Source organism: Dromiciops gliroides, chromosome 5, assembly GCF_019393635.1.
Source record: "Dromiciops gliroides isolate mDroGli1 chromosome 5, mDroGli1.pri, whole genome shotgun sequence".
NCBI lineage: Eukaryota > Metazoa > Chordata > Mammalia > Microbiotheria > Microbiotheriidae > Dromiciops > Dromiciops gliroides.
Genome location: NC_057865.1, coordinates 1,825,442 through 1,837,976, shown reverse-complemented (window position 1 = coordinate 1,837,976; position 12,535 = coordinate 1,825,442).

The window sequence follows — 12,535 nt, the reverse complement described above, 5'->3', positions numbered from 1 at the left end:
TGGAAAAATTTACCTGTTAGATCTATGGATAAAGGAAGAGTTTATGACCAAATGAGAGAGAGAGAGAGAGAGAGAAAATCATGGGAGGCATAATGCATAATTTTGATTACTTGAAATTAAAAAGGTTTTACACAAACAAAAATAATACGGTCAAAATTAGAAAGAAAGCAGGAAAATGGATGGGATTTTTCTGGAGCAAATTTCTCTGATAAAGGCCTTGTTTTTCAAATATATAGAGAAATGAGTCAAATTTATAAAAATAAGAGCCCTTCCTCAACTGATAAATGGTCAAAGGTATGAACCAGCAGTTTTCAGAAGAAGAAATCAGTGCTATCAATGGTCACATGAAAAGATGCTCTAAGTTACTATTGATTAGAGAGCTACAAATTAAAACAACTGTGAGGTGCCCCCTAATCCCTATCAAATTGGTTAACATGATGGAAAAGGAAACTGATAGATGCTGGAGGTGATGTGGAAAAATAAGGACATGGCACTGTTGGTGGAGCTGTGAACAGGTCCAATCATTCTAGAGGACAGTTTGGAACTACATCTACCCAAAGTATTATGAAACTGTGCATACTCTTTGACCCAGAAATACCACTATTAGTCTATATCCCAAAGAGATCAAAGAAAAGAGGGAAAGGGGCCTGTTTGTACAGAAATATTTATAGCTGCTCTTTTTGTGGCGGTAAAGAATTGGAAATGGAGGGGATGGCCATCCATTGGGGAATGACTAGACAAGTTGTGATATATGAATGTAATAGAATACTATTGTGCTATAATTAATGATGAGCAGGTGGATTTCAGAAAAACCTGGAGAGACTTACATGAACTGATGCAAAGTGAAGTGAGCAGAACCAGGAGAATGTTGTACACAGTGACAGCAATATAGTAAGGATGATCAATTGTGAAAGACCTAGGTACTGTAATTAATACAACAATCCAAGATGATTCTGAAGGATTCACCTCCAGAGATTGAAGCATACTCTTCTCACTTCCTGAGTTTTTCTTGCTTTTTTGTTTGTTTTTGCAACGTGGCTAATATGAAAATGCTTTGCATGATGTCACATGTGTAATTTATATCATATTACTTGGCTCTTCATGGGTGGAAGAGAGGCTGGAGGGAGAGAGTATTTGGAACTTTACATAAAAAACTTAAAAATAAATCAATGACAATGAGAACTTTGACAACAAAAAGCCAGCTCTCTGGCCACTCTACCACACTGCCTCTCATACTAGCCCCTGATAACTTGTACTATATGCAGAGTTGTTTGAGTTTAAATAGCATGTATAATCCTAACTGGGTTCATTTTAGTTTCTCGAATTAATTTGACTCCAGGAGTTTGTTGCACCCCACCCTGCTGAGCCCTGGCAATTGAAAACACTTAGTCATCAACACAATTTAGCCAGCACTTTTGGTCTGATTAGAGCCACTGAAATTAGAGAGAAAACATCGTTTAAGAGGATGAGAATGGGGGGCAGATAGGTGGTGCAGTGGATAAAGCACTGGCTCTGGATTCAGGAGGATCTGAGTTCAAATCTGGCCTCAGACACTTGACACTTACTAGCTGTGTGACCCTGGGCAAGTCATTTAATCGTCATTGCCCCACCAAAAAAAAAAAAAAAAAAAAAGAGGATGAGAGTGACCGGGGAGATGAGCAGGGGCCCCTGTGGGCAGAAAGGGCCAGAGTCCAGGGCTCTGGGCCAGCAGGGGCCAGCCTGGCACCCTTGTGGACCTCCATTCTCCTCCCTCTCTCTCCTGCGCACAACCGGGTCTCCATGTGTGGACTTCCTGCCTGGGGTCCTGCTTGGAGCTCACTCTGACCCCACTTGGCCCTCTCTTCTTCTTTCTGTAGACCCACCTCCCTCGGCCACCCCGTTCAGCTGCAAGTAACTCCCTGGTCTCCATCTCCAGCTAGGGGGATGTCTTAAACCCCAGGCCCCGGGGGCTGCCTCCCTGGTGCCCTAATCTCCAGGCGTCAGAAGAGGACCCACCCTGATCTCTCCCCCACTAAACCTGTTGTTCTTGTCCTTCCTCAGTTGTGCTGATGGTGGCCACCATCCTGCCATCCTCTGTCCATCACCCGGGTCTGATCCCTTGTGCCATCCACATTCTGCTCACTCCCTGGGGGAGGAGGGGCCCTAGGCGGGAGTCAGAGGGATGACCAGTGTTCTGCTCCTCCATGTTGCTGGTGGGTCAGGCCCCTGGGCCACGCCCCCTGCTGCCCTGGCCACCGCCCATGACGCTGGTGAGGCAGAAGCCCTGCTCGTTGGCCCGTGGCTCCCAGCCCTGGCCCGAGCTGTCATTATGTTCTTGGCCCCAACCTCTAAGACCATGCGTGACTTGGACAGGGGGCCCAGCAGGGTGGCAGAGGTACTGTCCGAGGCTTCTGGCTTCTGCAGGGGCCATGAGGCTCTCTCTCCATCTTGGGAGGCCCTTTACTGGGCAGCACCCACAAGCACAGGCCAAGGTTTAAGTGCTGGCCCCCCGGGGAGTGAAACATTTCATCGGCCTTGGCCCTCCTCTCCTCTGCTAAGGGGTACTAGAGGGGTGCTCAGATGGACTTTCCTCTCCTTTCCTGAGGGCTGCCGGGCCCCACGCTGGTTTAGTTCTGGGGCAGCCTGGTCTCTCTCCACCAAAGCGGGCCCCGCCTCCCGCCTGGGATGTGAACCCCTGGGCTCCGTCTTCTGCAGAGGCTGTGCTGGGGACTGGGGGGCCAGCCTGCCTGGGGGAGGTCCTGCCACGCTCTGGGCAGCTTTGATGGGCAGCTCCGGGCTCTGCTTCTGTGGGCTCAACCCTAACAGCTCTCCAGGGATGGAAATGCAGGTGTCACCCCCATTTTGCAGGTGAGCAAAGTCAGGCAAAGCCCCACAGCCAGTAGGTGCCAGAGGGAAGACAGGCACCAGTTTTCCTGGACTCTCGGCCAGCTAAACTCAAAGCTCTCCAGGCCCTTCCCACTGCTGGCAGGCTGCCTCGTGCTCGTGTGAGCAAGCCTGGGCTCTTGCTGACCGATGACTCAGGCAGTGCCCTCCGTGCCTGGCCTTACCGTGGGGGTTGTCGAGCCCGGCATCTTTGGGCTGTTGCTGAGGAGGCTGGGGGCAGAAGCTGACTCTCTCAGCCTGGCTTCCTCGGCTCTCCCGTCCAGGTCTAGTCCTCCAAGTCTGTCACCCCGTGGCCGTGGCGGTCACGTGAGAAGTCTAAGTGTTCTAGTTTCCTACATGCCAATTCTTCTTCTTCTTTTTTTTTTTTTTTTAGTGAGGCAATTGGGGTTAAGTGACTTGCCCAGGGTCACACAGCTAGGAAGTGTTAAGTGTCTGAGGCCGGATTTGAACTCAGGTACTCCTGACTCCAGGGCTGGTGCTCTATCCACTGCGCCACCTAGCTGCCCCCATGCCAATTCTTCTTGCTGATAGCTCAGCACAGCTGGTGCTCTTCTCAGAATGCAGTAGCCCTCTAGATGGATTAGGGCTGGCAGAGGCTAAGTGACTAGCCTAGGGTCACACAGATCTTGTCTGAGACAGGATCTGAACTCAGATCTCCCACCACTCTCCTCTGTGACAACAGGCGATTTGTCCATGGGACTTGCCCAGGGGAAGGGGGTTGGAGGCCCCCAAGGAAGGGCCCAGTCCATGCTGGGGGAACATAGGATGTTAAGGGTCTACTGCCTTCCTGCATCCCAGGGCTTGGAACAATGACCATCAATTCTTCCTCTTCCCCTAAGAAGAGGGGATCAGCCTGGCTGGGGCTGTTTCACACAATCACAGTTGTTCTGATTTGTCTCTTTCTGCTTTGGTCACCATTGACTTGGCATGTCCAATCAGTGGTTCAGGTCACCAGTGGCTCTGGTCACCAGTGACTCCAGTCACCAGTGACTTGGCACATCCAATCAGTGGCTTTGGTCACTAGTTGTATCAGTCACTGGTGGTGTCAGTCACCAGTGCCTCCAGTCACCAGTGGTTCCAGTCACCAGTGGCTCTGGTCACCAATGGCTCCAGTCACCAGTGACTTGGCACATCCAGTCAGTGGCTTTGGTCACCAGTGGCTTCAGTCACCAGTGGCTCCGGTCACCAGTGGGTCTGGTCACCAGTGGGTCTGGTCACCAGTGGCATGAGCAATGGAGGAGGCTCTAATGGGAAGGGTGGGGAGTGCTCACTCATCTCTTCTGGGTGGCCTATTACATCTGGCTGGGAGAAGCTCAGAGAGTTTTGGGCACATACCTGCTGCTTCCCAAGGCCTCTTTGGTAGGGAAGCCGGCCCAGCGGGCGCCCATATCCCTGTGCTGAAAGATGCCACGGGTCGACAATTAGGATCTGCAAAGTCTAATTCCTCACTGCCAATCCTCAGGGCTCTGACTCACTCTGCCTTTTGTGGGATTCACTAATCCTCAGCCAACATGTGGAAAACCAGGCGGGAAGAAGGTACCGTGAGCCACGGAGCCTGGAATTGAAAGGCAGAGCTTGGGTGGGGCCCTGGCAGCCTGGCGTGGCCCCCACTGGCTGCCCGGTCCCTATTAGGCTCCACTATTGCCCCAGGAAGAGGGAAGCCTAGTGTCCAAGAAGCTGGGGAGGCCACACCCCAGATGAACTGGCCAGGAGGGATGGCATGGGGGGCGAGCACCGACCCAGCACAAGGCTGGGCCTTGATACAGTGAGACGGAAGTGAGGGAGGGGGATGAGCAAGGGTGGAGAGGCACTATGGAGGAGACCAGGAAGGAGGCTGAAGGACTAGGGGGGGCCACTGGGAGAGCAGTGGGGGGTGGTCCAGGAAAGAGGAATGGGGGCTGGGAAGCAGTGAGAGGTGAGGGAGTGCAGCTGTTTGTGGTGGTAAAGGGGCCGCTATCTGCACCCTCCCTCTACATGTTCCACATTTGCCTGGGATGACCAGGACCTTCAAGGTGATCACACCCAACTACCTTGGTTCTCACAAAGGAGGAAACCGAGGCCCCCAAGTGTTTAGCTGTGAGCCCTGCATGTCTGTCCAGGGAGCAGCTCCTCCTCCCCCATGCCAAGCTACCCAGACTGCCTGGAGTTCAAACATGACCTTTACCCTCCCGGACCGTTCTAGAAGATCCTGAATGGGCACAAGAGGAAGGATGTACCTGGGGGTCTTTAGCAGGTTATCAGCAGGCTTCTGGGCCGGCCTCAGGTGTGCACGGCTCCTTGTGATCACTCCCCATCCTGAGCATCAGGACTTCATCCCCAGCTGGGAGCAATGGAAGGAGGTGGAGAGGGGCATGGACCGGGGGCATGGACCGGGGGCATGCCACAGCATCCGAGATGGGGGGGGGCTGGGCTGTCCAGCAATGACCCATTCCCCCTCTGCTTAAAGAATTCCAGTGATGAGAAACTCACCAGTGCTAGGAATTTATTACATCCCGGGGGGGCTGTGCCCCCTGAAGCTTCCCCTCATCCCTCCTGGCCCTGCCCTCCGAGAGCCTGGCAGGACAAAGCCTCCTCAAGGAAGTCTTCCAAGCACTTGGGAGGGTTCCATTCCTCCCCACTTTCTTCTCTTTGGGGAACTTTCCTGTGCCTCAGGCTCATCTGGCCACAGCAGGACAAAGGGTGAGCTCAGAGCCCACCTTCCCCACGCCTCCACCCCTGCCTAAATGCCTGCACTGGGCCTTGGCACCGGGTGCAGGGTAAAAGTGTCCAGCCAGGGGCTCCACCAGAGAGATGTCCAGACCTGACCTCTCCCCGGGGACCCAGCCCTGCATTCCCCACAGACTGCTGGGCAGCTGCACCCACCCGCTGTCCCCGAGGCAGCTCAGGGCTACCCCCAGTAGCCAGCACTGAGTAGGTCCCGAATAAATGTTTGCTGACTTTTCCCGAATAGGCACCATTGAGTCCAGCCCTTTGGCCGAAGCCCAGAGAGGTCATTCCCTGCCCAGTGTCACACAGATGGTGTCTGAGGAGAGAGTTGAAAGCAGGGCCCGTGACCCCTAAGGGGAGCAGAATTTCCCTCTGCCCCAAACAAAACTCATCGTCATCCTTCCTTCTCACCCTCTCCATCACCCCGTTTGTGACTCCAGGGCCATCCCTGACTCTGCCAGCTCCCTCCAGCCACCAGATCTATGCTGAGGCCCGAGCATTCTTCTTTCACAACCTCCCTGCCCACCCCCACAGCCGATGGGCCTGCTCAGGGCCCACAGCCCAAAGAGGTGCCGCTCTGGGCCAGGGCTGCAGCCTCCACCTCCTTCCTCCTCTGAGTGCCACCCATTTGTTGACTCCAGGAAACTTTGGCTTGGCCCTTGCATGACATGCCCTGCCCCATCCCCACCTGATGATTCTGTTAATTGTTCCTAATTATAAGCACTCACCGCCCTATATCACTAGAAAGAGAACACTCCCTCTATCTACTAACAAATCCTGTGCTAGTTGTACCAAGGCAGGTCAGTCTGAACTCTTACCGTTGTGGCTTTGCAACTAGACTATAAATCAGTGGGCTTCTCTTGTTTTCCTGAGAGAACTTTTTGAGTGCAGCATGTCGAGACGGCGGACAAGTGCGGGGTCTTTGGTGCAGAAAGGCCCTTGCCCTGAGTCTGCCTCGCCAAGATCAGCCTGTAGTAGGGGCAGCAGTGGGCTGTTGTGTAAGTGGCTCCAGAGCTCCAGCCTCCTCTGGCTAGGAGATGGGAGACCAGGTGAGAGACTGGGAGCTTCTTGGTCGATGAAAAGAAAACCAGCCTTCCAGGATGACCTTTAGGGGACTTACACCTGCCCAGTCCAAATGCTGCATTGTGTCTGCCAAGCTCCTAGCACAGCAGTGCCAGCCACCTGGGAACAGGAGGCGAAATACAGCCAGGACAAGGTGGCCCTGGCCCAGCCCATGCTCCTGGGCGGCCTGGCACCTTCTCCAGCAGCCGGGGGATGCTGGCGAGCTCTGAGCTCTTATCCTACAGCTGGGGCTGATGAGCCATCCCCAGGCAGGTGATGCCCATCTTGAGCTCCTCCTGGTCTAGTGCCCAGGCCTCAGATCTCATCATCACCACCGTGAAAGGAACCCCAAGCAGGGAGATAAAAGCAACATCAGGAAGCAGTTCGGGAAGCTAAGGGCAGGAATTTCCAGATCTAAATCCTGGGATCCCAAAGCATTTTCACCTCTTGGGATCTTTGAAAGAAACCTTCGGGATCATCAGCGTAGCCTCTTTACATATGAGGAAACTGAGGCCCCAAAGGGGCCGTGATTCACCCAAGGTGGCCCAGGTCATGAGGCAGAACTGGGATCTGAATCCCTATCCTGGCCTCAAGGTGCAGGGCTCTTCCTCCCTCCCACCATCTGGTGGCTCCTGAGGGACAGAGGGCCAAGGCCCCCGGAGTAACCCTGGAACGTCCCCCGGGACCAAGTTCCCCTCAGTGGAAGTTGTCGGGACCCTCAGATCCAGCCTGTGTCAGAGGTCCTCCACCCAGATGGCCATAGCTGGGGGCATGTGAGAGAACGTGGGCATGCCTGGGAGCCTGGAAGCCTGGGACTGAGCTCTGAGGGCCCTGGCAGACTGGAGTCTGGCATTGTGCTCCTGGCTCTTGGCTGGGCCTTCTCTAACTGCCCCTTAGGCCTGGCCGGCTTCCTGAGGAAAGATGACTCGGTGAGGGTCACTGTTTGCTTAACATTCAATACATTTTATGTCTCCTGTTTGCTAACAATTGTTCGTCTGTGTGGGCAGGACCACCCTGGGCAAACAGGGAAGTCAGCCCCTGGGTCCGTGCCCCTGCCTGGGCAGGGCTGCTTCCCCCAGGCCAGATGGCTAGTGCTTCCTGCTGCCTCTAAGCCTCCTGGGTCCCTCCAGAGAGTCCCCTCCCCAGGCCAGGCCTCCCAGGCCACATCCTTCTGTTCCCCTCCCCCCGCCCCCCATCAGCCCTTTCCTGCCAGGGTTCTTCTCCCCCCACCCCCAGCCCACCCCAGTGACCGCATGAGAAGACTCTTGTGAATAGATGCTTTCCTCCCTTAAAATCCCAATCAGAGACTTTGGGGCTCTATAGTCTTTGGGGGTTGTCTTGTAGAGTGAAGAATCCCTGGATGGTAGTACACAGCAAGTGCTTAATGAACGCTGGCTGGCTGGCTCTTCTCCAGTCCAAGAGTTTCCTGCTGAATGTGCCTCAATGCTTCCCGGGCTCTGAGGGAGCTCCAGGCCTTGGTCCTCAGCTCCCTAAACCTCATGTCTCGGTCCGTTGGCTCCAGCCAGTCTTGGCAATGCCTGGGCAGGGGATGCCGGAATGCATATGGACAAGCCCCTGCACGCATCCCTACTCATGTGTACCCAAGCTCAAGGACGTGCATGACAGCTCCTGACCGCCTTCCCCTCCTCGGACCGGGCTTCCCTGTTCCTGTCCTGCCGGTGAGCATTTGGGGACCAGGATGCATTGAAGGGAGCTTCAGAGTTGTAGGCCGTTCAAGCCTGTCCTCATTCAATAGAGGGGAAACTGAGACCCAGCAAGGCTGGGGGAGTCAGAATTCGAATCCAGAAGCCAGGACACTAGAGCCAGCACCGTCTGCTGCCCCTCCTGACAGACAGATGACCGGGCTCCCAGGAACCCAGGGCCCTCTGGAGTCCCACCCCCAAGCTGTTTGGGGCTGGGGGAGTCACCAGTGCAGTGTCCTGGCAGGGGGAGAGAACATCTCGAAGTGATATAGATGTGACAACTAAGCATGACCCTACACACACACACACACACACACACACACACACACAGCATGAAAAGGACACCTCCTCCCCCCCCTCCCCCCCTCCCATACCTCCTTGTCTTTGGCTACACTTTCCTTCCCTGCACTTGGAGGGCCCTGCTGGCCCTGGGGGTGATGTAACTGCTTTTCTAGCCTTACAAGTTCATCTCTGTGCCGAGTGGGGGGAGGTCCCTGGATCCGTGTGTGCGCTGAGCACAGGCTCGCACGAGCTCCTACTGGGAGGTTTCTTGTATGAGTGCACACATCACATTTGCTGACCAGGACCCAGCTGAGAACTGCCCCTGCCCCACCCCATTATCCTAGGAGAGGGTCAGTTGGCTCCAAGCTACTGCCTGAGGTTGAACTCCTCATTGAACCAAATATCTGAAGGGGAGTCTGCCAGACTCACGTGACTGACCTTACATGGTAACCTTTTGACAGGTAGGGAAACTAAGTCACAGGAAAATCTAATAATTGGGAGGAATAATTAAAGCCTGGCTCTGGGCCCCAAGGCTCAGTCCTCTCTCTATAAATGTAATTAGAACCAGCCTATTAAATTAGTGGGGGGCAGGGTAATGGGTAGCTGGGTTTGTGACCCTTCATTTCCCCAGAAAGAGGGAGCCAACAGCCATCCCTGAGCCAGCGTGACCGAGCGCAGACACAACAGAGACCGGGCACCACAGGAGCCAGAGGCCTGCGGCCAGCCCTAGTTGAGGAATCGCAATGAAGTGACTGGACCCCTCCAAGACAACAGGCCCATAAATATGGGGAATGGGCATGTGCTGAGGGTAGAGATGGGCAGAGAGATGTGCCCAGCCAATCAGGGAAGCCTTCCTGGAAAGCAGACCCCGGCAGGGGGACGGGGGATCCGGCTGCCCCCCATCCTTAGGGCCAGTCAGCAGGTGTTCATAAGTGTCAGCCAGGAGCAGCCCTGATGGCTGATGGGAAGGTCCCATCTGCACTGAGTATGTCCACAGATTCTGGATATTGATATCTTGGGGAGAAGCCTGCCATCCTCCTGGCTCTCAGAGCAGCACTGGGCTCCCTAGGGCCCTGCTCTCCTGATCAAGGCTCCAGAGGAGTCCGGGGAGGTCAAATGGATCCCCTCCCGTCACAGTACACGTGCTTAGAAGTGTCGTGAAGAATGTGAACCCAGAGGAAGCGGTTCAGGTGAAATGGGGCAGGGAGTCCTTGCCTTAGGGACCTATATCCACTCAGTGTGAAACAATCACGGTGCACATCTCTCCTCTGGAGTGCCTGCCCCTTCTGGCAAGATCGCAACGAAATGGCCTTCCTTTTTTGCACCCGGCTGGAGGCGTGCCTCAGTTTACCTGTTTCTAACAATGGGAAGCTCCCTGAGGGCAGGGGCTGTCTGACTTTTTCTTATTTGAATTCCCAGCACTTGCCCCGGCTGTGCACCAAGTAGGTGCTTCATGTTTGTTTACTGGCCATTGCCTGTTGAGGCCAACCCAGCCTGTACAAGGATCCCTCCCCGCACTAGGGATCGCGCTCCAGCCTCTGCCTGAAGCCCCTGGGCTCGGGCTTCTGGCCAGGTCACACTCCTTCCCTGGGTGATGGTGAGGGGAGGGTGTGGCAGACCAAGCCAGCCCCTCCCATCAGCGCAGGGGCTGTTATAGGGTCCCTGCAGGGCTCCCTCAAAGGGCTCTGGGGTAACTGCTCATGAAGAGGGAGTCCTTTCCTGGAGTGAGGCAGAAGCAGGAAGGCTGGCCTTCCCTCCCTGCCCTTCTGTTCACACCCAAGTGGCTGATTATAAAGACAGCCAGCTGGCCCAGTGCCAGGACTCATGCTCCCGAGTTCAAATCTGGCCTCAGACACTTGCCAGTTGTGTGATCTTGGGTAAGTCGCTTAACCCTGTTTGCCTCAGTTTCCTCATTTGGAAGATGAGCTGGAGAAGGAAATGGCCAACCACTCCAGTGTCTTTGGCGAAAGCCCCCCAAATGAGGTCACAAGGAGAGGGACAGGGCTCAGCAGCACATTGATTATAGCCACCGCAGCCAGCCACCAGGCCCAGATCAGCAAGCTGTCAGTGCAGGTAAATCCCTTGACAGAGGGCTGGGGTACTCCGGTTGTGCTAATGGCTGGGTGGATGCTGGGTGCTTAGAGGATCCCACCCACCAGGTGGGAAACTTCCTCTACCATTTTCTGGGAGAAACCCGGGCTTTCCCAGCGCTGGGCAGCAGCCAGTCACCGGGGCAAAGAAGGGAGGGGAGAGGCAGTTCCTGAAGCATATCCCGGGCTTAAGAAGAAAACACAAATTGCGCAAAGGCGCCCGACTCCCTTCCCAGGCCCCACGCAGTGAGTCACAGGCACCCTGCGATGGCATTGTTTACATAGGCTGGCGCAGGAGTCCTACTCCGGGGCACACAGCTCGTGGGGAGCAGGTCCAGGTCTAGAACTCGGGGCATCCGAGCCCTGGTTCATAAAGGACAATCAAAGCCAAGCCAAAAGACCCTTAAAAAACAGAGAGGGGGGCAGCTAGGTGGCGCAGTGGATAAAGCACCGGCCCTGGATTCAGGAGGACCTGAGTTCAAATCCGACCTCTGACACTTGACACTAGCTGTGTGACCCTGGGCAAGTCACTCAACCCTCATTGCCCCCACAAAAAAAAAAAAGACAGAAAGAAAGAAAGACAGAAAGAAAGGAAGGAAGGAAGGAAGGAAGGAAGGAAGGGAGGAAGGAACGAAGGAAGGAAGGAAGGAAGGAAGGAAGGAAGGAAGGAAGGAAGGAAGGAAGGAAGGAAGGAAGGAAGGAAGGAAGGAAGAAAAGAAAGGAAGGAAGGAAGAAAGGAAGGAAGGAAGGAAGGAAGGAAGGAAGGAAGGAAGGAAGGAAGGAAGGAAGGAAGGAAGGAAGGAAGGAAGGAAGGAAGGAAGGAAGGAAGGAAAGGAAGGAAAGGAAGGAAGGAAGGAAGGAAGGAAGGAAGGAAAGGAAGGAAAGGAAGGAAGGAAGGAAGGAAGGAAGGAAGGAAGGAAGGAAGGAAGGAAGGAAGGAAGGAAGGAAGGAAAGAAAGAAAGTTAGAGAGACCAAGCGTCTGGAGCCCAAGGGCCATGAAGGCAAGTCATCAGTGACCCTGGATTGGAAGCTAGCCCACCCTAGGTCCTGTAACCATGGCCTCACGGGGCGGGGGGGCTCCCAGTGCTGCCACCGACATGCTGGGACCCCCACTTTGTCTCTGCCTGAGCTTTTGAGTTTTGGGATCGCCCCGCCTGAGGCCCCACCCACCCGCCAAGCCCTTCACCCCCAGCTGAGATCTCCTTAGCCTGGCTGGCACAAGCCAGTTAGTCTGGTTTATGGGCCCACAGAAGCCTCATTCTGGCTCCTCCAGCATACTCTAAATCTGGGTGCACAGGGACCTCCAAGAGATGCTGAAGAGGCAGATGTATTCACTGGGCGAAGAGGTGGAAAGAGCTGGGCTGGGGGAGTTTGGTGGGTTTGTAGTAAAGCCATAGAGCCGACAGGCAAGAACAGGATTGTTTTCGTGTGTGTGTGTGTGTGTGTGTGTGTGTGTGTATACACATAAAATACACACACATATATAAAACCTGGGGCCCGAGGACTTCCTGGAGGAGTTTTTACTTGGAGCCCATGAGCTTGGCTGTTTCTCCCCTTCCTATTTTAATAACTATTTCATTACAATTGGTCTCTGTACTCCCTACCTCACAGGGTTGTTATAAAACCATGATAATATGAGGAAACCAAGCTAAGTGACTTGCCCAAGGTCACAGAGCTATTCAGTGTGTGATCTGGGATCCGAACTCGGGTCTTCCTGACTCCAGGCCCAGTGTTCTATACACTGCCCTGCACCAACCTGGCTCGGGGCTCTTAGGAGGCCCTAGAGTGAGCCCACAGAGCCCAGGTGCG